At 41.5% G+C, this 24,677-nt stretch overlaps 1 long non-coding RNA gene across 2 annotated transcripts; it reads right to left on the bottom strand.

Annotated features, from left to right (window-relative positions):
• Positions 1-1,886: 1,886 nt before the first annotated feature.
• Positions 1,887-24,677, bottom strand: LOC142483296 (uncharacterized). Of its 2 annotated transcripts, XR_012797290.1 has the most exons (14): positions 24,627-24,677; positions 22,892-22,995; positions 21,114-21,217; positions 19,356-19,459; positions 17,609-17,712; positions 15,862-15,965; positions 14,090-14,193; positions 12,349-12,452; positions 10,620-10,723; positions 8,877-8,980; positions 7,127-7,230; positions 5,377-5,479; positions 3,623-3,726; positions 1,887-1,977 (listed from the first exon to the last, which is right to left on the bottom strand). It is a non-coding gene; the product is annotated as an uncharacterized LOC142483296 (long non-coding RNA). The 2 variants fall into 2 exon arrangements; XR_012797289.1 differs by lacking the exon at positions 24,627-24,677 and having other exon boundaries at positions 22,892-23,269.

Here is a 24,677-nt window from a genome sequence, read left to right as displayed (position 1 = left end):
CACGCACGCACGCACGCACACACACACACAGGGAGGGGTCTGGAAGTGTGACAGAGGCACACCAGCTACGCCACCAGGCACTCCTTCTTGAATTAAAATAAAACTATCTCCTTACCCTCTTCTTCTGGATGCCCCCCTCTTTACCAACAAGAGGGACAGGACAGCTCTCCTCAGCTTCCATTTTCCTCTTCCTTTTCCTCTCTCCTTGAAACTTTCTGCACCTGGAGACAGTGGGAGGGAGGGAGATAGAGCATGAAACAGCACCCCCAAATCCTGTCCCATTACAAGCAGCACACGGCTTCTGTCCCTCTACTCCTCTGCCTCCAGTCATTTGCATGGGAGGGAGGAGCTGCTTGCTTCTCTCTCTCCCTCTTTCTCCCTCTCTCTCCTCTACCTCTCTCCCTCCCTCTCTCTTTTAGAAAGCTTTTACACCTGCCATCCTGCCTACAGTATGTGATGATATCACAATGTCTCTCTTACATCACAGACAGGCTGACATCATCACACAGGCTGGCGGCCAGCAAGAGACAGAAATGCAGATAGAGACACACTGACAAATACATACACTGTAGGCACAGGCACCATGCGGCTTCTGCACCATAAAAGTTCATTTGAATCAAAATAATGTCATCTTTAAGTGAGGCGCTATTGAAATCTTGGGGGTCTAAGTGTCAAGACAATCTTGACATAAAACGGAGGCATCATTTTCAATCATTCAATAATGATGTGGTTTTGGATGACAGTATTCTATGAGATATCATGGGAAAATAATAGGAGACATAATGGAAATACAGTATCGTCAATTTGTGACCATAATGGGAATATACATAGCGCTTCCTTCACAGGGAAATAATACATGTGACATAACGGGAATGTAGTAAGTATGTGGGTTTGGCTGGGATTATCCTACATCCTGCAGGGATATAATAACTGGGAAAACGCTATATTTGATACCGCCACGTTGTGGGATGAGCGAGTAAACATTGCATGGTCATTTCCCAGAATCCCTTGCTGCAGTGGGAGCACTGTATGCTACTGTACTGTAGGTGATAATGGTTGAAATATATAATATATAATATATATATATTAGATATATATCTATATATATATCTATATATATATATATATTATATGTAATATATATATTACATACACATCAACCAGTACAATAATTTAAAAGGGGGGAATTAAAATGGTTGAAGTGGATAATGACAAGTATATACCGATCCAAAAAAACAACTCCTGAGCATGTATGTAACTGCTTACATGGATGTACTATTAGCATGTACAGTGTTGTTTGTTACTGCAGTTACCAATTTATTTCCATTTTAAATATTTAATTTCTCTGAAATGGTGCAAGCAAATTGTATGAAAGTTGCAAACGAATACATGAATGTTTTGTATCCAGAGTCAGGGGGATGAGATGAGATGGGGTCATGTTCATACAGTATTTGAACTGTACATTACTAAAAGAAGGCTTTTTTTCTATGCAGATACAGTATAGTGTTTCAAACACATGCTATACACACGTACCACACACAATACACATACACACACACACACACACACACACACACGAGGTAATGTAAAGATGTGGGTGAACAGAGCGAAAAAGATTGTACTAGAAACGCTTATTAACATCAAAGGAATGGGCCTAAAGCAAAAGTTTGAACAGCAGCAGCAGCTGCAGTACCCCTGATATCCTATGGATGGGACAGATACCCCCTGCAGACGCGGCACGCACGCGACAGCACGCACGCACGCACGCACGCACGCACACACACACACACAGGGAGGGGTCTGTAGTGTGACAGAGCACACCAGCTACGCCACCAGGCACTCCTTCTTGAATTAAAATAAAACTATCTCCTTACCTCTTTCTGGATGCCCCTCTTTACCAACAAGAGGGACAGGACCAGCTCTCCTCAGCTTCCATTTTCCTCTTCCTTTCCTCTCTCCCTTGAAAACTTTCTGCACCTGAGACAGTGGGAGGGAGGGAGATAGAGCATGAAACAGCACCCCAAATCCTGTCCCATTACAAGCAGCACAGCTTCTGTCCCTCTACTCCTCTGCCTCCAGTCATTTGCATGGGAGGGAGGAGCTGCTTGCTCTCTCTCTCTCCCTCTTTCTCCCTCTCTCTCCTCTACCTCTCTCCCTCCCTCTCTCTTTAGAAGCTTTACACCTGCCATCCTGCCTACAGTATGTGATGATATCACAATGTCTCTCTTACATCACAGACAGGCTGACATCATCACACAGGCTGGCGGCCAGCAAGAGACAGAAATGCAGATAGAGACACACTGACAAATACATACACTGTAGGCACAGGCACCATGCGGCTTCTGCACCATAAAAGTTCATTTGAATCAAAAATTAATGTCATCTTTTAAGTGAGGCGCTATTGAAATCTTGGGGTCTAAGTGTCAAGACAATCTTGACATAAAACGGAGGCATCATTTTCAATCATTCAATAATGATGTGGTTTTGGATGACAGTATTCTATGAGATATCATGGGAAAATAATAGGAGACATAATGGAAATACAGTATCGTCCAATTTGTGACCATAATGGAATATACATAGCGCTTCCTTCACAGGAAATAATACATGTGACATAACGGGAATGTAGTAAGTATGTGGGTTTGGCTGGGATTATCCTACATCCTGCAGGGATATAATAACTGGGAAAACGCTATATTTGATACCGCCACGTTGTGGGATGAGCGAGTAAACATTGCATGTCATTTCCCAGAATCCCTTGCTGCAGTGGAGCACTGTATGTCTACTGTACTGTAGGTGATAATGGTTGAAATATATATATATATATATATATATAGATATATATCTATATATATATATATATATATATATAGTATATATATATATATATATAACACATCAACCAGTACAATAATTTAAAAGGGGGGAATTAAAATGGTTGAAGTGGATAATGACAAGTATATACCGATCCAAAAAAACAACTCCTGAGCATGTATGTACTGCTTACATGGATGTACTATTAGCATGTACAGTGTTGTTTGTTACTGCAGTTACCAATTTATTTCCATTTTAAATATTTAATTTCTCTGAAATGGTGCAAGCAAATTGTATGAAAAGTTGCAAACGAATACATGAATGTTTTGTATCCAGAGTCAGGGGATGAGATGAGATGGGGTCATGTTCATACAGTATTTGAACTGTACATTACTAAAAGAAGGCTTTTTTTCTATGCAGATACAGTATAGTGTTTCAAACACATGCTATACACACGTACACACACATACACATACACACACACACACACACACACACACGAGGTAATGTAAAGATGTGGGTGAACAGAGCGAAAAAGATTGTACTAGAAACGCTTATTAACATCAAAGGAATGGCCTAAAGCAAAAGTTTGAACAGCAGCAGCAGCTGCAGTACCCCTGATATCTATGGATGGGACAGATACCCCCTGCAGACGCACGCACGCACGCACGCACGCACGCACGCACGCACGCACGCACGCACGCACGCACACACACACACACACAGGGAGGGGTCTGTAGTGTGACAGAGCACACCAGCTACGCCACCAGGCACTCCTTCTTGAATTAAAATAAAACTATCTCCTTACCTCTTTCTGGATGCCCCCTCTTTACCAACAAGAGGGACAGGACCAGCTCTCCTCAGCTTCCATTTTCCTCTTCCTTTCCTCTCTCCCTTGAAAACTTTCTGCACCTGAGACAGTGGGAGGGAGGGAGATAGAGCATGAAACAGCACCCCAAATCCTGTCCCATTACAAGCAGCACAGGCTTCTGTCCCTCTACTCCTCTGCTCCAGTCATTTGCATGGGACGGGAGGAGCTGCTTGCTCTCTCTCTCCCTCTTTCTCCCTCTCTCATCCTCTACCTCTCTCCCTCCCTCTCTCTTTAGAAGCTTTACACTGCCATCCTGCCTACAGTATGTGATGATATCACAATGTCTCTCTTACATCACAGACAGGCTGACATCATCACACAGGCTGGCGGCCAGCAAGAGACAGAAATGCAGATAGAGACACACTGACAAATACATACACTGTAGGCACAGGCACCATGCGGCTTCTGCACCATAAAAGTTCATTTGAATCAAAAATAATGTCATCTTTTTAAGTGAGGCGCTATTGAAATCTTGGGGGTCTAAGTGTCAAGACAATCTTGACATAAAACGGAGGCATCATTTTCAATCATTCAATAATGATGTGGTTTTGGATGACAGTATTCTATGAGATATCATGGGAAAAATAATAGGAGACATAATGGAAATACAGTATCGTCCAATTTGTGACCATAATGGGAATATACATAGCGCTTCCTTCACAGGAAATAATACATGTGACATAACGGGAATGTAGTAAGTATGTGGTTTGGCTGGGATTATCCTACATCCTGCAGGGATATAATAACTGGGAAAACGCTATATTTGATACCGCCACGTTGTGGGATGAGCGAGTAAACATTGCATGTCATTTCCCAGAATCCTTGCTGCAGTGGAGCACTGTATGCTACTGTACTGTAGGTGATAATGGTTGAAATATATATATATATATATATATATAGATATATATCTTATATATATTATATATATATATATATATATATTATATATATATATTACATACACATCAACCAGTACAATAATTTAAAAGGGGGGAATTAAAATGGTTGAAGTGGATAATGACAAGTATATACCGATCCAAAAAAACAACTCCTGAGCATGTATGTACTGCTTACATGGATGTACTATTAGCATGTACAGTGTTGTTTGTTACTGCAGTTACCAATTTATTTCCATTTTAAATATTTAATTTCTCTGAAATGGTGCAAGCAAATTGTATGAAAAGTTGCAAACGAATACATGAATGTTTTGTATCCAGAGTCAGGGGGATGAGATGAGATGGGGTCATGTTCATACAGTATTTGAACTGTACATTACTAAAAGAAGGCTTTTTTTCTATGCAGAATACAGTATAGTGTTTCAAACACATGCTATACACACGTACACACACATACACATACACACACACACACACACACACACACACGAGGTAATGTAAAGATGTGGGTGAACAGAGCGAAAAAGATTGTACTAGAAACGCTTATTAACATCAAAGGAATGGGCCTAAAGCAAAAGTTTGAACAGCAGCAGCAGCTGCAGTACCCCTGATATCTATGGATGGGACAGATACCCCCTGCAGACGCACGCACGCACGCACGCACGCACGCACGCACGCACGCTCGCACGCACGCACGCACGCACACACACAGGGAGGGGTCTGTAGTGTGACAGAGCACACCAGCTACGCCACCAGGGCACTCCTTCTTGAATTAAAATAAAACTATCTCCTTACCTCTTTCTGGATGCCCCTCTTTACCAACAAGAGGGACAGGACCAGCTCTCCTCAGCTTCCATTTTCCTCTTCCTTTCCTCTCTCCCTTGAAAACTTTCTGCACCTGAGACAGTGGGAGGGAGGGAGATAGAGCATGAAACAGCACCCCAAATCCTGTCCCATTACAAGCAGCACAGGCTTCTGTCCCTCTACTCCTCTGCCTCCAGTCATTTGCATGGGAGGGAGGAGCTGCTTGCTCTCTCTCTCCCCTCTTTCTCCCTCTCTCTCCTCTACCTCTCTCCCTCCCTCTCTCTTTTAGAAGCATTTACACCTGCCATCCTGCCTACAGTATGTGATGATATCACAATGTCTCTCTTACATCACAGACAGGCTGACATCATCACACAGGCTGGCGGCCAGCAAGAGACAGAAATGCAGATAGAGACACACTGACAAATACATACACTGTAGGCACAGGCACCATGCGGCTTCTGCACCATAAAAGTTCATTTGAATCAAAAATAATGTCATCTTTTAAGTGAGGCGCTATTGAAATCTTGGGGGTCTAAGTGTCAAGACAATCTTGACATAAAACGGAGGCATCATTTTCAATCATTCAATAATGATGTGGTTTTGGATGACAGTATTCTATGAGATATCATGGGAAAATAATAGGAGACATAATGGAAATACAGTATCGTCCAATTTGTGACCATAATGGGAATATACATAGCGCTTCCTTCACAGGAAATAATACATGTGACATAACGGGAATGTAGTAAGTATGTGGGTTTGGCTGGGATTATCCTACATCCTGCAGGGATATAATAACTGGGAAAACGCTATATTTGATACCGCCACGTTGTGGGATGAGCGAGTAAACATTGCATGTCATTTCCCAGAATCCCTTGCTGCAGTGGGAGCACTGTATGCTACTGTACTGTAGGTGATAATGGTTGAAATATATATATATATATATATATATAGATATATATCTATATATATATAAATATATATATATAATATATATATATATACATACACATCAACCAGTACAATAATTTAAAAGGGGGGAATTAAAATGGTTGAAGTGGATAATGACAAGTATATACCGATCCAAAAAACAACTCCTGAGCATGTATGTACTGCTTACATGGATGTACTATTAGCATGTACAGTGTTGTTTGTTACTGCAGTTACCAATTTATTTCCATTTTAAATATTTAATTTCTCTGAAATGGTGCAAGCAAATTGTATGAAAAGTTGCAAACGAATACATGAATGTTTTGTATCCAGAGTCAGGGGGATGAGATGAGATGGGGTCATGTTCATACAGTATTTGAACTGTACATTACTAAAAGAAGGCTTTTTTTTCTATGCAGATACAGTATAGTGTTTCAAACACATGCTATACACACGTACACACACATACACATACACACACACACACACACACACACACACACGAGGTAATGTAAAGATGTGGGTGAACAGAGCGAAAAAGATTGTACTAGAAACGCTTATTAACATCAAAGGAATGGGCCTAAAGCAAAAGTTTGAACAGCAGCAGCAGCTGCAGTACCCCTGATATCTATGGATGGGACAGATACCCCCTGCAGACGCACGCACGCACGCACGCACGCACGCACGCACGCACGCACGCACGCACGCACACACACACACACACAGGGAGGGGTCTGTAGTGTGACAGAGCACACCAGCTACGCCACCAGGCACTCCTTCTTGAATTAAAATAAAACTATCTCCTTACCTCTTTCTGGATGCCCCCTCTTTACCAACAAGAGGGACAGGACCAGCTCTCCTCAGCTTCCATTTTCCTCTTCCTTTCCTCTCTCCCTTGAAAACTTTCTGCACCTGAGACAGTGGAGGGAGGGGAGATAGATAGAGCATGAAACAGCACCCCAAATCCTGTCCCATTACAAGCAGCACAGGCTTCTGTCCCTCTACTCCTCTGCCTCCAGTCATTTGCATGGGAGGGAGGAGCTGCTTGCTCTCTCTCTCCCTCTTTCTCCCTCTCTCTCCTCTACCTCTCTCCCTCCCTCTCTCTTTTAGAAGCTTTACACCTGCCATCCTGCCTACAGTATGTGATGATATCACAATGTCTCTCTTACATCACAGACAGGCTGACATCATCACACAGGCTGGCGGCCAGCAAGAGACAGAAATGCAGATAGAGACACACTGACAAATACATACACTGTAGGCACAGGCACCATGCGGCTTCTGCACCATAAAAGTTCATTTGAATCAAAAATAATGTCATCTTTTAAGTGAGGCGCTATTGAAATCTTGGGGGTCTAAGTGTCAAGACAATCTTGACATAAAACGGAGCATCATTTTCAATCATTCAATAATGATGTGGTTTTGGATGACAGTATTCTATGAGATATCATGGGAAAATAATAGGAGACATAATGGAAATACAGTATCGTCCAATTTGTGACCATAATGGGAATATACATAGCGCTTCCTTCACAGGAAATAATACATGTGACATAACGGGAATGTAGTAAGTATGTGGGTTTGGCTGGGATTATCCTACATCCTGCAGGGATATAATAACTGGGAAAACGCTATATTTGATACCGCCACGTTGTGGGATGAGCGAGTAAACATTGCATGTCATTTCCCAGAATCCCTTGCTGCAGTGGGAGCACTGTATGCTACTGTACTGTAGGTGATAATGGTTGAAATATATATATATATATATATATATATAGTATATATATATATATATATATATATATATATATATATATATATATATATATATATATACATACACATCAACCAGTACAATAATTTAAAAGGGGGGAATTAAAATGGTTGAAGTGGATAATGACAAGTATATACCGATCCAAAAAAACAACTCCTGAGCATGTATGTACTGCTTACATGGATGTACTATTAGCATGTACAGTGTTGTTTGTTACTGCAGTTACCAATTTATTTCCATTTTAAATATTTAATTTCTCTGAAATGGTGCAAGCAAATTGTATGAAAAGTTGCAAACGAATACATGAATGTTTTGTATCCAGAGTCAGGGGGATGAGATGAGATGGGGTCATGTTCATACAGTATTTGAACTGTACATTACTAAAAGAAGGCTTTTTTTCTATGCAGATACAGTATAGTGTTTCAAACACATGCTATACACACGTACACACACATACACATACACACACACACACACACACACACACACACACACACGAGGTAATGTAAAGATGTGGGTGAACAGAGCGAAAAAGATTGTACTAGAAACGCTTATTAACATCAAAGGAATGGGCCTAAAGCAAAAGTTTGAACAGCAGCAGCAGCTGCAGTACCCCTGATATCTATGGATGGGACAGATACCCCCTGCAGACGCACGCACGCACGCACGCACGCACGCACGCACGCACACACACACACACAGGGAGGGGTCTGTAGTGTGACAGAGCACACCAGCTACGCCACCAGGCACTCCTTCTTGAATTAAAATAAAACTATCTCCTTACCTCTTTCTGGATGCCCCCTCTTTACCAACAAGAGGGACAGGACCAGCTCTCCTCAGCTTCCATTTTCCTCTTCCTTTCCTCTCTCCCTTGAAAACTTTCTGCACCTGAGACAGTGGGAGGGAGGGAGATAGAGCATGAAACAGCACCCCAAATCCTGTCCCATTACAAGCAGCACAGGCTTCTGTCCCTCTACTCCTCTGCCTCCAGTCATTTGCATGGGAGGGAGGAGCTGCTTGCTCTCTCTCTCTCCTCTCTTTCTCCCTCTCTCTCCTCTACCTCTCTCCCTCCCTCTCTCTTTTAGAAGCTTTACACCTGCCATCCTGCCTACAGTATGTGATGATATCACAATGTCTCTCTTACATCACAGACAGGCTGACATCATCACACAGGCTGGCGGCCAGCAAGAGACAGAAATGCAGATAGAGACACACTGACAAATACATACACTGTAGGCACAGGCACCATGCGGCTTCTGCACCATAAAAGTTCATTTGAATCAAAAATAATGTCATCTTTTAAGTGAGGCGCTATTGAAATCTTGGGGGTCTAAGTGTCAAGACAATCTTGACATAAAACGGAGCATCATTTTCAATCATTCAATAATGATGTGGTTTTGGATGACAGTATTCTATGAGATATCATGGGAAAATAATAGGAGACATAATGGAAATACAGTATCGTCCAATTTGTGACCATAATGGGAATATACATAGCGCTTCCTTCACAGGAAATAATACATGTGACATAACGGGAATGTAGTAAGTATGTGGGTTTGGCTGGGATTATCCTACATCCTGCAGGGATATAATAACTGGGAAAACGCTATATTTGATACCGCCACGTTGTGGGATGAGCGAGTAAACATTGCATGTCATTTCCCAGAATCCCTTGCTGCAGTGGGAGCACTGTATGCTACTGTACTGTAGGTGATAATGGTTGAAATATATATATATATATATATATATATAGATATATATCTATATATATATATATATATATATTATATATATATATATATATACATACACATCAACCAGTACAATAATTTAAAAGGGGGGAATTAAAATGGTTGAAGTGGATAATGACAAGTATATACCGATCCAAAAAAACAACTCCTGAGCATGTATGTACTGCTTACATGGATGTACTATTAGCATGTACAGTGTTGTTTGTTACTGCAGTTACCAATTTATTTCCATTTTAAATATTTAATTTCTCTGAAATGGTGCAAGCAAATTGTATGAAAAGTTGCAAACGAATACATGAATGTTTTGTATCCAGAGTCAGGGGGATGAGATGAGATGGGGTCATGTTCATACAGTATTTGAACTGTACATTACTAAAAGAAGGCTTTTTTTCTATGCAGATACAGTATAGTGTTTCAAACACATGCTATACACACGTACACACACATACACATACACACACACACACACACACACACACACACACACGAGGTAATGTAAAGATGTGGGTGAACAGAGCGAAAAAGATTGTACTAGAAACGCTTATTAACATCAAAGGAATGGGCCTAAAGCAAAAGTTTGAACAGCAGCAGCAGCTGCAGTACCCCTGATATCTATGGATGGGACAGATACCCCCTGCAGACGCACGCACGCACGCACGCACGCACGCACGCACGCACGCACACACACACACAGGGAGGGGTCTGTAGTGTGACAGAGCACACCAGCTACGCCACCAGGCACTCCTTCTTGAATTAAAATAAAACTATCTCCTTACCTCTTTCTGGATGCCCCCTCTTTACCAACAAGAGGGACAGGACCAGCTCTCCTCAGCTTCCATTTTCCTCTTCCTTTCCTCTCTCCCTTGAAAACTTTCTGCACCTGAGACAGTGGGAGGGAGGGAGATAGAGCATGAAACAGCACCCCAAATCCTGTCCCATTACAAGCAGCACAGGCTTCTGTCCCTCTACTCCTCTGCCTCCAGTCATTTGCATGGGAGGGAGGAGCTGCTTGCTCTCTCTCTCCCTCTTTCTCCCTCTCTCTCCTCTACCTCTCTCCCTCCCTCTCTCTTTTAGAAGCTTTACACCTGCCATCCTGCCTACAGTATGTGATGATATCACAATGTCTCTCTTACATCACAGACAGGCTGACATCATCACACAGGCTGGCGGCCAGCAAGAGACAGAAATGCAGATAGAGACACACTGACAAATACATACACTGTAGGCACAGGCACCATGCGGCTTCTGCACCATAAAAGTTCATTTGAATCAAAAATAATGTCATCTTTTAAGTGAGGCGCTATTGAAATCTTGGGGGTCTAAGTGTCAAGACAATCTTGACATAAAACGGAGCATCATTTTCAATCATTCAATAATGATGTGGTTTTGGATGACAGTATTCTATGAGATATCATGGGAAAATAATAGGAGACATAATGGAAATACAGTATCGTCCAATTTGTGACCATAATGGGAATATACATAGCGCTTCCTTCACAGGAAATAATACATGTGACATAACGGGAATGTAGTAAGTATGTGGGTTTGGCTGGGATTATCCTACATCCTGCAGGGATATAATAACTGGGAAAACGCTATATTTGATACCGCCACGTTGTGGGATGAGCGAGTAAACATTGCATGTCATTTCCCAGAATCCCTTGCTGCAGTGGGAGCACTGTATGCTACTGTACTGTAGGTGATAATGGTTGAAATATATATATATATATATATATATATAGATATATATCTATATATATATATATATATATATATATATATATATATATACATACACATCAACCAGTACAATAATTTAAAAGGGGGGAATTAAAATGGTTGAAGTGGATAATGACAAGTATATACCGATCCAAAAAAACAACTCCTGAGCATGTATGTACTGCTTACATGGATGTACTATTAGCATGTACAGTGTTGTTTGTTACTGCAGTTACCAATTTATTTCCATTTTAAATATTTAATTTCTCTGAAATGGTGCAAGCAAATTGTATGAAAAGTTGCAAACGAATACATGAATGTTTTGTATCCAGAGTCAGGGGGATGAGATGAGATGGGGTCATGTTCATACAGTATTTGAACTGTACATTACTAAAAGAAGGCTTTTTTTCTATGCAGATACAGTATAGTGTTTCAAACACATGCTATACACACGTACACACACATACACATACACACACACACACACACACACACACACACACACACACGAGGTAATGTAAAGATGTGGGTGAACAGAGCGAAAAAGATTGTACTAGAAACGCTTATTAACATCAAAGGAATGGGCCTAAAGCAAAAGTTTGAACAGCAGCAGCAGCTGCAGTACCCCTGATATCTATGGATGGGACAGATACCCCCTGCAGACGCACGCACGCACGCACGCACGCACGCACACACACACACAGGGAGGGGTCTGTAGTGTGACAGAGCACACCAGCTACGCCACCAGGCACTCCTTCTTGAATTAAAATAAAACTATCTCCTTACCTCTTTCTGGATGCCCCCTCTTTACCAACAAGAGGGACAGGACCAGCTCTCCTCAGCTTCCATTTTCCTCTTCCTTTCCTCTCTCCCTTGAAAACTTTCTGCACCTGAGACAGTGGGAGGGAGGGAGATAGAGCATGAAACAGCACCCCAAATCCTGTCCCATTACAAGCAGCACAGGCTTCTGTCCCTCTACTCCTCTGCCTCCAGTCATTTGCATGGGAGGGAGGAGCTGCTTGCTCTCTCTCTCCCTCTTTCTCCCTCTCTCTCCTCTACCTCTCTCCCTCCCTCTCTCTTTTAGAAGCTTTACACCTGCCATCCTGCCTACAGTATGTGATGATATCACAATGTCTCTCTTACATCACAGACAGGCTGACATCATCACACAGGCTGGCGGCCAGCAAGAGACAGAAATGCAGATAGAGACACACTGACAAATACATACACTGTAGGCACAGGCACCATGCGGCTTCTGCACCATAAAAGTTCATTTGAATCAAAAATAATGTCATCTTTTAAGTGAGGCGCTATTGAAATCTTGGGGGTCTAAGTGTCAAGACAATCTTGACATAAAACGGAGCATCATTTTCAATCATTCAATAATGATGTGGTTTTGGATGACAGTATTCTATGAGATATCATGGGAAAATAATAGGAGACATAATGGAAATACAGTATCGTCCAATTTGTGACCATAATGGGAATATACATAGCGCTTCCTTCACAGGAAATAATACATGTGACATAACGGGAATGTAGTAAGTATGTGGGTTTGGCTGGGATTATCCTACATCCTGCAGGGATATAATAACTGGGAAAACGCTATATTTGATACCGCCACGTTGTGGGATGAGCGAGTAAACATTGCATGTCATTTCCCAGAATCCCTTGCTGCAGTGGGAGCACTGTATGCTACTGTACTGTAGGTGATAATGGTTGAAATATATATATATATATATATATATATAGATATATATCTATATATATATATATATATATATATATATATATATATATATACATACACATCAACCAGTACAATAATTTAAAAGGGGGGAATTAAAATGGTTGAAGTGGATAATGACAAGTATATACCGATCCAAAAAAACAACTCCTGAGCATGTATGTACTGCTTACATGGATGTACTATTAGCATGTACAGTGTTGTTTGTTACTGCAGTTACCAATTTATTTCCATTTTAAATATTTAATTTCTCTGAAATGGTGCAAGCAAATTGTATGAAAAGTTGCAAACGAATACATGAATGTTTTGTATCCAGAGTCAGGGGGATGAGATGAGATGGGGTCATGTTCATACAGTATTTGAACTGTACATTACTAAAAGAAGGCTTTTTTTCTATGCAGATACAGTATAGTGTTTCAAACACATGCTATACACACGTACACACACATACACATACACACACACACACACACACACACACACACACACACACACGAGGTAATGTAAAGATGTGGGTGAACAGAGCGAAAAAGATTGTACTAGAAACGCTTATTAACATCAAAGGAATGGGCCTAAAGCAAAAGTTTGAACAGCAGCAGCAGCTGCAGTACCCCTGATATCTATGGATGGGACAGATACCCCCTGCAGACGCACGCACGCACGCACGCACGCACGCACGCACGCACACACACACACAGGGAGGGGTCTGTAGTGTGACAGAGCACACCAGCTACGCCACCAGGCACTCCTTCTTGAATTAAAATAAAACTATCTCCTTACCTCTTTCTGGATGCCCCCTCTTTACCAACAAGAGGGACAGGACCAGCTCTCCTCAGCTTCCATTTTCCTCTTCCTTTCCTCTCTCCCTTGAAAACTTTCTGCACCTGAGACAGTGGGAGGGAGGGAGATAGAGCATGAAACAGCACCCCAAATCCTGTCCCATTACAAGCAGCACAGGCTTCTGTCCCTCTACTCCTCTGCCTCCAGTCATTTGCATGGGAGGGAGGAGCTGCTTGCTCTCTCTCTCCCTCTTTCTCCCTCTCTCTCCTCTACCTCTCTCCCTCCCTCTCTCTTTTAGAAGCTTTACACCTGCCATCCTGCCTACAGTATGTGATGATATCACAATGTCTCTCTTACATCACAGACAGGCTGACATCATCACACAGGCTGGCGGCCAGCAAGAGACAGAAATGCAGATAGAGACACACTGACAAATACATACACTGTAGGCACAGGCACCATGCGGCTTCTGCACCATAAAAGTTCATTTGAATCAAAAATAATGTCATCTTTTAAGTGAGGCGCTATTGAAATCTTGGGGGTCTAAGTGTCAAGACAATCTTGACATAAAACGGAGCATCATTTTCAATCATTCAATAATGATGTGGTTTTGGATGACAGTATTCTATGAGATATCATGGGAAAATAATAGGAGACATAATGGAAATACAGTATCGTCCAATTTGTGACCATAATGGGAATATACATAGCGCTTCCTTCACAGGAAATAATACATGTGACATAACGGGAATGTAGTAAGTATGTGGGTTTGGCTGGGATTATCCTACATCCTGCAGGGATATAATAACTGGGAAAACGCTATATTTGATACCGCCACGTTGTGGGATGAGCGAGTAAACATTGCATGTCATTTCCCAGAATCCCTTGCTGCAGTGGGAGCACTGTATGCTACTGTACTGTAGGTGATAATGGTTGAAATATATATATATATATATATATATATAGATATATATCTATATATATATATATATATATATATATATATATATATATATATAATATATATAGATATATATATATATATATATACATACACATCAACCAGTACAATAATTTAAAAGGGGGGAATTAAAATGGTTGAAGTGGATAATGACAAGTATATACCGATCCAAAAAAACAACTCCTGAGCATGTATGTACTGCTTACATGGATGTACTATTAGCATGTACAGTGTTGTTTGTTACTGCAGTTACCAATTTATTTCCATTTTAAATATTTAATTTCTCTGAAATGGTGCAAGCAAATTGTATGAAAAGTTGCAAACGAATACATGAATGTTTTGTATCCAGAGTCAGGGGGATGAGATGAGATGGGGTCATGTTCATACAGTATTTGAACTGTACATTACTAAAAGAAGGCTTTTTTTCTATGCAGATACAGTATAGTGTTTCAAACACATGCTATACACACGTACACACACATACACATACACACACACACACACACACACACACACACACACACACGAGGTAATGTAAAGATGTGGGTGAACAGAGCGAAAAAGATTGTACTAGAAACGCTTATTAACATCAAAGGAATGGGCCTAAAGCAAAAGTTTGAACAGCAGCAGCAGCTGCAGTACCCCTGATATCTATGGATGGGACAGATACCCCCTGCAGACGCACGCACGCACGCACGCACGCACGCACGCACGCACACACACACACAGGGAGGGGTCTGTAGTGTGACAGAGCACACCAGCTACGCCACCAGGCACTCCTTCTTGAATTAAAATAAAACTATCTCCTTACCTCTTTCTGGATGCCCCCTCTTTACCAACAAGAGGGACAGGACCAGCTCTCCTCAGCTTCCATTTTCCTCTTCCTTTCCTCTCTCCCTTGAAAACTTTCTGCACCTGAGACAGTGGGAGGGAGGGAGATAGAGCATGAAACAGCACCCCAAATCCTGTCCCATTACAAGCAGCACAGGCTTCTGTCCCTCTACTCCTCTGCCTCCAGTCATTTGCATGGGAGGGAGGAGCTGCTTGCTCTCTCTCTCCCTCTTTCTCCCTCTCTCTCCCTCTTTCTCCCTCTCTCTCCTCTACCTCTCTCCCTCCCTCTCTCTTTTAGAAGCTTTACACCTGCCATCCTGCCTACAGTATGTGATGATATCACAATGTCTCTCTTACATCACAGACAGGCTGACATCATCACACAGGCTGGCGGCCAGCAAGAGACAGAAATGCAGATAGAGACACACTGACAAATACATACACTGTAGGCACAGGCACCATGCGGCTTCTGCACCATAAAAGTTCATTTGAATCAAAAATAATGTCATCTTTTAAGTGAGGCGCTATTGAAATCTTGGGGGTCTAAGTGTCAAGACAATCTTGACATAAAACGGAGCATCATTTTCAATCATTCAATAATGATGTGGTTTTGGATGACAGTATTCTATGAGATATCATGGGAAAATAATAGGAGACATAATGGAAATACAGTATCGTCCAATTTGTGACCATAATGGGAATATACATAGCGCTTCCTTCACAGGAAATAATACATGTGACATAACGGGAATGTAGTAAGTATGTGGGTTTGGCTGGGATTATCCTACATCCTGCAGGGATATAATAACTGGGAAAACGCTATATTTGATACCGCCACGTTGTGGGATGAGCGAGTAAACATTGCATGTCATTTCCCAGAATCCCTTGCTGCAGTGGGAGCACTGTATGCTACTGTACTGTAGGTGATAATGGTTGAAATATATATATATATATATATATATATAGATATATATCTATATATATATATATATATATATATATATATATATATATATACATACACATCAACCAGTACAATAATTTAAAAGGGGGGAATTAAAATGGTTGAAGTGGATAATGACAAGTATATACCGATCCAAAAAAACAACTCCTGAGCATGTATGTACTGCTTACATGGATGTACTATTAGCATGTACAGTGTTGTTTGTTACTGCAGTTACCAATTTATTTCCATTTTAAATATTTAATTTCTCTGAAATGGTGCAAGCAAATTGTATGAAAAGTTGCAAACGAATACATGAATGTTTTGTATCCAGAGTCAGGGGGATGAGATGAGATGGGGTCATGTTCATACAGTATTTGAACTGTACATTACTAAAAGAAGGCTTTTTTTCTATGCAGATACAGTATAGTGTTTCAAACACATGCTATACACACGTACACACACATACACATACACACACACACACACACACACACACACACACACGAGGTAATGTAAAGATGTGGGTGAACAGAGCGAAAAAGATTGTACTAGAAACGCTTATTAACATCAAAGGAATGGGCCTAAAGCAAAAGTTTGAACAGCAGCAGCAGCTGCAGTACCCCTGATATCTATGGATGGGACAGATACCCCCTGCAGACGCACGCACGCACGCACGCACGCACGCACACACACACACAGGGAGGGGTCTGTAGTGTGACAGAGCACACCAGCTACGCCACCAGGCACTCCTTCTTGAATTAAAATAAAACTATCTCCTTACCTCTTTCTGGATGCCCCCTCTTTACCAACAAGAGGGACAGGACCAGCTCTCCTCAGCTTCCATTTTCCTCTTCCTTTCCTCTCTCCCTTGAAAACTTTCTGCACCTGAGACAGTGGGAGGGAGGGAGATAGAGCATGAAACAGCACCCCAAATCCTGTCCCATTACAAGCAGCACAGGCTTCTGTCCCTCTACTCCTCTGCCTCCAGTCATTTGCATGGGAGGGAGGAGCTGCTTGCTCTCTCTCTCCCTCTTTCTCCCTCTCTCTCCTCTACCTCTCTCCCTCCCTCTCTCTTTTAGAAGCTTTACACCTGCCATCCTGCCTACAGTATGTGATGATATCACAATGTCTCTCTTACATCACAGACAGGCTGACATCATCACACAGGCTGGCGGCCAGCAAGAGACAGAAATGCAGATAGAGACACACTGACAAATACATACACTGTAGGCACAGGCACCATGCGGCTTCTGCACCATAAAAGTTCATTTGAATCAAAAATAATGTCATCTTTTAAGTGAGGCGCTATTGAAATCTTGGGGGTCTAAGTGTCAAGACAATCTTGACATAAAACGGAGCATCATTTTCAATCATTCAATAATGATGTGGTTTTGGATGACAGTATTCTATGAGATATCATGGGAAAATAATAGGAGACATAATGGAAATACAGTATCGTCCAATTTGTGACCATAATGGGAATATACATAGCGCTTCCTTCACAGGAAATAATACATGTGACATAACGGGAATGTAGTAAGTATGTGGGTTTGGCTGGGATTATCCTACATCCTGCAGGGATATAATAACTGGGAAAACGCTATATTTGATACCGCCACGTTGTGGGATGAGCGAGTAAACATTGCATGTCATTTCCCAGAATCCCTTGCTGCAGTGGGAGCACTGTATGCTACTGTACTGTAGGTGATAATGGTTGAAATATATATATATATATATATATATATAGATATATATCTATATATATATATATATATATATATATATATATATATATACATACACATCAACCAGTACAATAATTTAAAAGGGGGGAATTAAAATGGTTGAAGTGGATAATGACAAGTATATACCGATCCAAAAAAACAACTCCTGAGCATGTATGTACTGCTTACATGGATGTACTATTAGCATGTACAGTGTTGTTTGTTACTGCAGTTACCAATTTATTTCCATTTTAAATATTTAATTTCTCTGAAATGGTGCAAGCAAATTGTATGAAAAGTTGCAAACGAATACATGAATGTTTTGTATCCAGAGTCAGGGGGATGAGATGAGATGGGGTCATGTTCATACAGTATTTGAACTGTACATTACTAAAAGAAGGCTTTTTTTCTATGCAGATACAGTATAGTGTTTCAAACACATGCTATACACACGTACACACACATACACATACACACACACACACACACACACACACACACACACACACACACACACACACACGAGGTAATGTAAAGATGTGGGTGAACAGAGCGAAAAAGATTGTACTAGAAACGCTTATTAACATCAAAGGAATGGGCCTAAAGCAAAAGTTTGAACAGCAGCAGCAGCTGCAGTACCCCTGATATCTATGGATGGGACAGATACCCCCTGCAGACGCACGCACGCACGCACGCACGCACGCACGCACACACACACACAGGGAGGGGTCTGTAGTGTGACAGAGCACACCAGCTACGCCACCAGGCACTCCTTCTTGAATTAAAATAAAACTATCTCCTTACCTCTTTCTGGATGCCCCCTCTTTACCAACAAGAGGGACAGGACCAGCTCTCCTCAGCTTCCATTTTCCTCTTCCTTTCCTCTCTCCCTTGAAAACTTTCTGCACCTGAGACAGTGGGAGGGAGGGAGATAGAGCATGAAACAGCACCCCAAATCCTGTCCCATTACAAGCAGCACAGGCTTCTGTCCCTCTACTCCTCTGCCTCCAGTCATTTGCATGGGAGGGAGGAGCTGCTTGCTCTCTCTCTCCCTCTTTCTCCCTCTCTCTCCTCTACCTCTCTCCCTCCCCTACCTCTCTCCCTCCCTCTCTCTTTTAGAAGCTTTACACCTGCCATCCTGCCTACAGTATGTGATGATATCACAATGTCTCTCTTACATCACAGACAGGCTGACATCATCACACAGGCTGGCGGCCAGCAAGAGACAGAAATGCAGATAGAGACACACTGACAAATACATACACTGTAGGCACAGGCACCATGCGGCTTCTGCACCATAAAAGTTCATTTGAATCAAAAATAATGTCATCTTTTAAGTGAGGCGCTATTGAAATCTTGGGGGTCTAAGTGTCAAGACAATCTTGACATAAAACGGAGCATCATTTTCAATCATTCAATAATGATGTGGTTTTGGATGACAGTATTCTATGAGATATCATGGGAAAATAATAGGAGACATAATGGAAATACAGTATCGTCCAATTTGTGACCATAATGGGAATATACATAGCGCTTCCTTCACAGGAAATAATACATGTGACATAACGGGAATGTAGTAAGTATGTGGGTTTGGCTGGGATTATCCTACATCCTGCAGGGATATAATAACTGGGAAAACGCTATATTTGATACCGCCACGTTGTGGGATGAGCGAGTAAACATTGCATGTCATTTCCCAGAATCCCTTGCTGCAGTGGGAGCACTGTATGCTACTGTACTGTAGGTGATAATGGTTGAAATATATATATATATATATATATATATAGATATATATCTATATATATATATATATATATATATATATATATATATATATACATACACATCAACCAGTACAATAATTTAAAAGGGGGGAATTAAAATGGTTGAAGTGGATAATGACAAGTATATACCGATCCAAAAAAACAACTCCTGAGCATGTATGTACTGCTTACATGGATGTACTATTAGCATGTACAGTGTTGTTTGTTACTGCAGTTACCAATTTATTTCCATTTTAAATATTTAATTTCTCTGAAATGGTGCAAGCAAATTGTATGAAAAGTTGCAAACGAATACATGAATGTTTTGTATCCAGAGTCAGGGGGATGAGATGAGATGGGGTCATGTTCATACAGTATTTGAACTGTACATTACTAAAAGAAGGCTTTTTTTCTATGCAGATACAGTATAGTGTTTCAAACACATGCTATACACACGTACACACACATACACATACACACACACACACACACACACACACACACACGAGGTAATGTAAAGATGTGGGTGAACAGAGCGAAAAAGATTGTACTAGAAACGCTTATTAACATCAAAGGAATGGGCCTAAAGCAAAAGTTTGAACAGCAGCAGCAGCTGCAGTACCCCTGATATCTATGGATGGGACAGATACCCCCTGCAGACGCACGCACGCACGCACGCACGCACGCACGCACGCACGCACGCACACACACACACAGGGAGGGGTCTGTAGTGTGACAGAGCACACCAGCTACGCCACCAGGCACTCCTTCTTGAATTAAAATAAAACTATCTCCTTACCTCTTTCTGGATGCCCCCTCTTTACCAACAAGAGGGACAGGACCAGCTCTCCTCAGCTTCCATTTTCCTCTTCCTTTCCTCTCTCCCTTGAAAACTTTCTGCACCTGAGACAGTGGGAGGGAGGGAGATAGAGCATGAAACAGCACCCCAAATCCTGTCCCATTACAAGCAGCACAGGCTTCTGTCCCTCTACTCCTCTGCCTCCAGTCATTTGCATGGGAGGGAGGAGCTGCTTGCTCTCTCTCTCCCTCTTTCTCCCTCTCTCTCCTCTACCTCTCTCCCTCCCCTACCTCTCTCCCTCCCTCTCTCTTTTAGAAGCTTTACACCTGCCATCCTGCCTACAGTATGTGATGATATCACAATGTCTCTCTTACATCACAGACAGGCTGACATCATCACACAGGCTGGCGGCCAGCAAGAGACAGAAATGCAGATAGAGACACACTGACAAATACATACACTGTAGGCACAGGCACCATGCGGCTTCTGCACCATAAAAGTTCATTTGAATCAAAAATAATGTCATCTTTTAAGTGAGGCGCTATTGAAATCTTGGGGGTCTAAGTGTCAAGACAATCTTGACATAAAACGGAGCATCATTTTCAATCATTCAATAATGATGTGGTTTTGGATGACAGTATTCTATGAGATATCATGGGAAAATAATAGGAGACATAATGGAAATACAGTATCGTCCAATTTGTGACCATAATGGGAATATACATAGCGCTTCCTTCACAGGAAATAATACATGTGACATAACGGGAATGTAGTAAGTATGTGGGTTTGGCTGGGATTATCCTACATCCTGCAGGGATATAATAACTGGGAAAACGCTATATTTGATACCGCCACGTTGTGGGATGAGCGAGTAAACATTGCATGTCATTTCCCAGAATCCCTTGCTGCAGTGGGAGCACTGTATGCTACTGTACTGTAGGTGATAATGGTTGAAATATATATATATATATATATATATATATAGATATATATCTATATATATATATATATATATATATATATATATATATATATATACATACACATCAACCAGTACAATAATTTAAAAGGGGGGAATTAAAATGGTTGAAGTGGATAATGACAAGTATATACCGATCCAAAAAAACAACTCCTGAGCATGTATGTACTGCTTACATGGATGTACTATTAGCATGTACAGTGTTGTTTGTTACTGCAGTTACCAATTTATTTCCATTTTAAATATTTAATTTCTCTGAAATGGTGCAAGCAAATTGTATGAAAAGTTGCAAACGAATACATGAATGTTTTGTATCCAGAGTCAGGGGGATGAGATGAGATGGGGTCATGTTCATACAGTATTTGAACTGTACATTACTAAAAGAAGGCTTTTTTTCTATGCAGATACAGTATAGTGTTTCAAACACATGCTATACACACGTACACACACATACACATACACACACACACACACACACACACACACACACACACACACACACACACGAGGTAATGTAAAGATGTGGGTGAACAGAGCGAAAAAGATTGTACTAGAAACGCTTATTAACATCAAAGGAATGGGCCTAAAGCAAAAGTTTGAACAGCAGCAGCAGCTGCAGTACCCCTGATATCTATGGATGGGACAGATACCCCCTGCAGACGCACGCACGCACGCACGCACGCACGCACGCACGCACGCACGCACACACACACACAGGGAGGGGTCTGTAGTGTGACAGAGCACACCAGCTACGCCACCAGGCACTCCTTCTTGAATTAAAATAAAACTATCTCCTTACCTCTTTCTGGATGCCCCCTCTTTACCAACAAGAGGGACAGGACCAGCTCTCCTCAGCTTCCATTTTCCTCTTCCTTTCCTCTCTCCCTTGAAAACTTTCTGCACCTGAGACAGTGGGAGGGAGGGAGATAGAGCATGAAACAGCACCCCAAATCCTGTCCCATTACAAGCAGCACAGGCTTCTGTCCCTCTACTCCTCTGCCTCCAGTCATTTGCATGGGAGGGAGGAGCTGCTTGCTCTCTCTCTCCCTCTTTCTCCCTCTCTCTCCTCTACCTCTCTCCCTCCCTCTCTCTTTTAGAAGCTTTACACCTGCCATCCTGCCTACAGTATGTGATGATATCACAATGTCTCTCTTACATCACAGACAGGCTGACATCATCACACAGGCTGGCGGCCAGCAAGAGACAGAAATGCAGATAGAGACACACTGACAAATACATACACTGTAGGCACAGGCACCATGCGGCTTCTGCACCATAAAAGTTCATTTGAATCAAAAATAATGTCATCTTTTAAGTGAGGCGCTATTGAAATCTTGGGGGTCTAAGTGTCAAGACAATCTTGACATAAAACGGAGCATCATTTTCAATCATTCAATAATGATGTGGTTTTGGATGACAGTATTCTATGAGATATCATGGGAAAATAATAGGAGACATAATGGAAATACAGTATCGTCCAATTTGTGACCATAATGGGAATATACATAGCGCTTCCTTCACAGGAAATAATACATGTGACATAACGGGAATGTAGTAAGTATGTGGGTTTGGCTGGGATTATCCTACATCCTGCAGGGATATAATAACTGGGAAAACGCTATATTTGATACCGCCACGTTGTGGGATGAGCGAGTAAACATTGCATGTCATTTCCCAGAATCCCTTGCTGCAGTGGGAGCACTGTATGCTACTGTACTGTAGGTGATAATGGTTGAAATATATATATATATATATATATATATAGATATATATCTATATATATATATATATATATATATATATATATATATATATACATACACATCAACCAGTACAATAATTTAAAAGGGGGGAATTAAAATGGTTGAAGTGGATAATGACAAGTATATACCGATCCAAAAAAACAACTCCTGAGCATGTATGTACTGCTTACATGGATGTACTATTAGCATGTACAGTGTTGTTTGTTACTGCAGTTACCAATTTATTTCCATTTTAAATATTTAATTTCTCTGAAATGGTGCAAGCAAATTGTATGAAAAGTTGCAAACGAATACATGAATGTTTTGTATCCAGAGTCAGGGGGATGAGATGAGATGGGGTCATGTTCATACAGTATTTGAACTGTACATTACTAAAAGAAGGCTTTTTTTCTATGCAGATACAGTATAGTGTTTCAAACACATGCTATACACACGTACACACACATACACATACACACACACACACACACACACACACACACACACACACGAGGTAATGTAAAGATGTGGGTGAACAGAGCGAAAAAGATTGTACTAGAAACGCTTATTAACATCAAAGGAATGGGCCTAAAGCAAAAGTTTGAACAGCAGCAGCAGCTGCAGTACCCCTGATATCTATGGATGGGACAGATACCCCCTGCAGACGCACGCACGCACGCACGCACGCACGCACGCACACACACACACAGGGAGGGGTCTGTAGTGTGACAGAGCACACCAGCTACGCCACCAGGCACTCCTTCTTGAATTAAAATAAAACTATCTCCTTACCTCTTTCTGGATGCCCCCTCTTTACCAACAAGAGGGACAGGACCAGCTCTC

The sequence above is a fragment of the Ascaphus truei genome, unplaced genomic scaffold, assembly GCF_040206685.1.
Source record: "Ascaphus truei isolate aAscTru1 unplaced genomic scaffold, aAscTru1.hap1 HAP1_SCAFFOLD_3166, whole genome shotgun sequence".
NCBI classification, from domain to species: Eukaryota; Metazoa; Chordata; class Amphibia; order Anura; family Ascaphidae; genus Ascaphus; species Ascaphus truei.
Note: the sequence above shows the minus strand (reverse complement) of the source record. Positions and strands in the feature narration are given on the sequence as shown.